This window comes from Silene latifolia, chromosome 9 (assembly GCF_048544455.1).
Source record: "Silene latifolia isolate original U9 population chromosome 9, ASM4854445v1, whole genome shotgun sequence".
Taxonomy (NCBI): Eukaryota; Viridiplantae; Streptophyta; class Magnoliopsida; order Caryophyllales; family Caryophyllaceae; genus Silene; species Silene latifolia.
In genome coordinates, this window is record NC_133534.1 from 121531827 (window position 1) to 121536822 (window position 4996).

General features: G+C 40.7%; 1 non-coding gene across 1 annotated transcript; it reads left to right on the top strand.

The window, feature by feature from the left end:
* Positions 1-4207: 4207 nt before the first annotated feature.
* LOC141603470 (small nucleolar RNA R71) lies at positions 4208-4314 on the top strand. The gene has a single exon (XR_012525344.1). It is a non-coding gene; the product is annotated as a small nucleolar RNA R71 (small nucleolar RNA).
* The last annotated feature ends 682 nt before the right edge of the window (positions 4315-4996 follow it).

Sequence of the window (4996 nt, forward strand, 5' to 3'; positions counted from 1 at the left end):
TTACCCAAAATAAATGATGAACAATAGAGAAATTAAGGAATGATTAAGAAATTAGATTTATATTAATGCTAAATTTAGAGTTGATTACAAGATTAAGATGAGATTAGGAATGCATAAGAAAAACATGCTAATCTAAGTAGTACAATGGGGTATTTATACTAAGGATTAGGTACATAAATTAGGGTTACTAAGGGCTTAAATGACGATTAAGACCCTTAAGAAAATTTGAGGAAGTGCTCCTCTCGAAGGAGATGCGCATATCCGTTTTGGTAGTCTTTATGGAGTACGCTCGTCCCGAGCGGCTAGGCAGTAGAGACGGTTGGCACTGGAGCAGAATCCGAGCGGATTGGTCTCGGGACGCTCAGATCACAACGCCTCAAGATGAGCGTCTTGGGCACGGGATGCTTGCACTGTAGCAGGGGTGGACGTTCGTCCTGGGCACTCCGACGCTCGGATTGCTGGGCAGTCACTTCTCTTCTTTTCTTTCTTCAACAATACTCAAGGATCTTGTTGGAGATGCAAGTATCCTTTCATCATTGCCCAATCTACTTTATTATATACATAGGCCTTCTATCATTGTCTTCCCTTTGATGCTTGGTCATTAAATTCGATCAATTTAGCTCCATTTTGCCATGAAAATGCAAGGTTTGCACTCCTTTCCTACCAAGGGATCAAAACCTCAAAGAATATGCAAAACGAAAGACTAAAGATAGTAAATGGCCCAATTATGCACTAAAAAGCATAGGAACGAGGCTAATCCGGGGACTAAATATGCTCAAATATGAGTCCACATCAAGTTACCTCCGGAAAATTTTGCAGTTGTTCAATGACCGGAATAGGTGTAGCTTCCTCAATAGCATTTGAAGTTTTGGGTGCCTTGTTTCCACCTTTTGTTCTTGCCATGTTGTTCTCCTTGTCAAATTTGTATCAACAAAACAATATTGTGCTTGAATGCTCCTTGTTTCCTCAAGCCTCAATCAATTCCCAATCGATTTTGGAATTTTCAAAATTGCCTTCAAACCCTAGAAAATCGATTCAATTTGTTAGAATTTTGATGTTTGGATGGTGTTTTGTTGATAAAGGAGTGATTTAATTTTGATTTGAGAAAATTTTGTTTTGATTTTGGTGAATTTGGTTGAGAAAATTGTGTTTTTGAATGAGGGGATTGAGGGTTTTGAGGGAGAAAGGATGTGTGTTGTGTTTATAAAAGATAGAAATGAATTGGGGATGAGGAGATTGAATCCCGTTTTATAGCTAATAAGCGACGAGGGACGTTCGGCTTCTACTCGGGACACGCAGATCCTCAGCCAGTACCTGCTGAAATTTCCAACCCGTGCGGGGACGCGTGGATCCTGCTCAAGACGGGTGGATTCTAGTCTGGGGACGCTCGGATTCACAAATAGCGTGGAATTGAAATTTTGAAGCATGTCAGGACGCGCAAATTGCTCACAAGACGAGCGGATTATGGCCTGGGACGAGCGTCCTAAATGTGTTCTGCTCAGATTTTGTAACAGTCCCTTTTCTTCAATTCCAGCACTCCCAAGACCCACGTCCTAAGGTTAGGACGCTCGACTGCTCCTCTGGGATGCCCGGATCATCAACAGCTCGAGCGGATTCCTTCCTGGGATGCTCGGATTCAACTCTGCACCCACGAGCTCGATTCTGCCCGTGGGGTTCTCTTTTTCAAGTATCATCCTTTCTTTATTTCCTTTGCTCAACATTGTGGGTGCACTACGAAGGCTTGGTTTTCCTGGGCATTTGCTATCCCCACACTAGATCAAACACTACACATCAAAACATGTTAAAACACCTCCCTCATTTTCTCTCATAACGAAAATCTTGATCAAAGCACAAAAATGTAAATCCAAAAATGACAAAAAATGCAATACAAGAAATAAAATGCGAGTTAAGGGGTTAGAATATTTACAAGTGGTGGTTTAGGGAGGACTCCACCGAACTCTCATTCTTGGATGAGATGTCAAGGGGCATAGCTAAGGTGTTGTTGATGTTGCTCAACACCTTGTAGAAGTAGTCGAAGGCTTGTTCATTTTCATCATAAAGATCTTGCATAGATCTTGGCACATTGTGTTCTTCATTATGGTGATGACCCATGTCAAGAGGATGACAATGATCAGCTAAGCCTTGGTCTAAGGTCATAGCATTGCCAATATAAGGATTGACCAATCCTTCAAATTCGTCATCACATAGACCACAAACTTCGCTAGCTTGCTCCCCGATGGTATCATGTGTTGACAAGAGCAACTCCTCTTCTTTGTTGTCATGGCCAATGAGGCCTTCTTCCTTACTTGTCATGATGGGTGGTGAGCCATTCAAGCTCTAATTGTTGTTGAAATTTCCTTGCTCTCCGGATAGAGCTACTTGAGGGTTATCCACTTTCTTCTTCCATATGGGTGATGATTCTTTACCCATAGCTTGATCTTTGCATTGAGATGCTAACTTCTTCTTATCACTTTCTCGACTATAGTGATCGATCTTGAAACATGGCTCATGTAGTCGGGGAGCTCTCATCGTTTTGTCAAGATTAAAAGTGATTGTCTCATCCCCCACTTCAAGTGTGAGCTCTCCATGTCTAATATCAATTACCGCTCCCGCGGTGTGCAATAAAGGTCTACCTAAAATGATAGGAATGTTGGAATCTTCCTCCATGTCTACAATGACAAAGTCTACCGGAATGAAGAATTTGCCAATTCTTACGGGCACATCTTCCCATACCCCTAAAGGTATCTTTGTTGATCGATCCGCCATTTGAAGAGTAATGTTAGTGCATTTGAGTTCTATCATTCCTAACCTCTTGCATACCGAGTATGGCATGACACTTACACTTGCTCCAAGGTGACATAATGCTTTGTTGATTGTAGAGTCGCCAATGGTGCATGGAATAGAGAAACTTCCTGGATCTTTGAGTTTTGGAGGGGAACTTCCGTGAAGAATAGCACTACTCACTTTGGTAAAGGCAATAGTCTCTAGATCCCGGATGGATTTCTTCTTGGTAAGAATGTCTTTCATGTACTTTGCATAGGCCGGAACTTGAATGATCAATTCCGTGAATGGGATTGAGACTTCTAAGTTCTTCACAATTTTCATGAACTTTCCAAGTTGTTCATCAAACTTAGGCTTAGCTTGACGACTTGGGAATGGAAGTCTAATCACAATAGGCTCGTTTTCCTTATCCTTCTCTTCATTCTTCTTCTTTGAAACTTCATTGGTGGTGGGCTCTTCTTCTTCCTTAGAGTTCTCCACAATTCTTTGCTTGTCACTAGAATTCACAATATGTTCATCAATTGGACTCTTCGGCCCTTTATATCTTTTACCACTTCTCAAATGGATGGCACTCACCGATTCATGTCTTGGGGGATTACCTTGAGGTGGTAACTGCCCCTTTTATCTTTGAGAGCTAGAATATGCTAATTGGGTCATTTGAGTTTCCAACATCTTGGTCTGGGCTAGTATGTTGTTGATGGTGATATCTTTGGCTTGGCTATATTTTTGCATTTGGGCGAAAAATTCTTGTTAGTTCTTTTGCATTTGGAAGACCGCTTTTTGAACATCAAAGCCTTGGTCATTGGTTTGATTGTATGAAGGTTGATTTTGATAACTTTGGCTTTGGTTGTAAAAGGGTCTTTGAGCTTGATTTCTCATTGGAGGTGGGGTGTATGTTGGTTTAGGGTTTTGAACATTTTGGCTCTTGTATGAAAGATTTTGATGAAATTTGGTATTCTCATTATAATAGTTGGAATAAGGGGTGCCACTCTTGTATGCTTGGAAAGCATTCACTTGTTCATTTGTTCCTCTACATTCACTTTGGTCATGTCCCAAAGTTCCACAACTCTCACATACTCCACTTGGAATTGAGGATGATGCCACCATAGCATTAACATGTTGTTTTGGTGATTTGGAAGCTTCATCAAGCTTAGACATGGCCTTCTCAAACTTCAAATTGATGGTGTCAATATGAGCACTTAGTTGAGCACCTAATTGAGTGATGGAATCTACCTCATGCTTTCCTCCTATAGTGGCCTTTCGAGGCCTACTATATTGGGAATTATGAACCGCCATCTCTTTGATTTTGGCCCATGTTTGATTGTCATCAACTTCGGTAAACATCCAATTGGATCCGTTATTGAGAATGTTGCGGGAGTCTTCATATAAACCGTTCCACAATTGTTGCACAATGAATCACTCGCTAAGTCCATGGTGTGGGCAAGAACGACAAGTGTCCTTTAATCTCTCCCATGCCTCATACAATGATTCTTTATCCCTTTGTTTGAACCCTGTGATTTGGGCTCTGAACATATTGGTCTTCTCTGGAGGATAAAATTTCTTGTAGAAACCAACTGCTACCTTCTTCCATGAATTAATACCAAGGGTTGCCTTGTCTAGGCTCTTCAACCATTGCTTTGTGGTACCGATCTAAGAAAAAGGAAATAATACCAATCGGATTTGGTCTTGAGTAACTCCGGTTTGAGAAATCGCATCACAATAGTAACAAAAAGTCTCCATATGTGAATGAGGGTCTTCACTAGGCATACCTCAAAATTGACTTCTCTCAACTAACTGTATGAATGCGGATTTGACAATGAAATTACCGGTTAAATGTGGTGGTGTAGGAGTACCATTTGGTAGGTTCTCCTCGGTTGGTACGGAATGTAATGAAAATTTAGGCATTGTGGGTTGATTTTGTAGTGGGTTTTGTAATGGGTTATCCTCTCCTTCTCTTGCAAAAGGGTTGGTAAACACAATGTTATTTGGTTGTATGTCCACAATATCTCCAATACCTACAACTCTTGAAGTTCTTCTAGCAACTCTTCTATTGTTGGTCAAGGTTCTTTCAATTTCAAGATCAATAGGTAATGGATTACCTTGTGATCTCCTAGTCATGTAAAAAAATAAACAACTCGGAAACTACTAGAACAACCGTGAAGAGTTTGACTTCCCCAAGGTAAAGAATGACACAACTAAAAACAATTAATGAAAA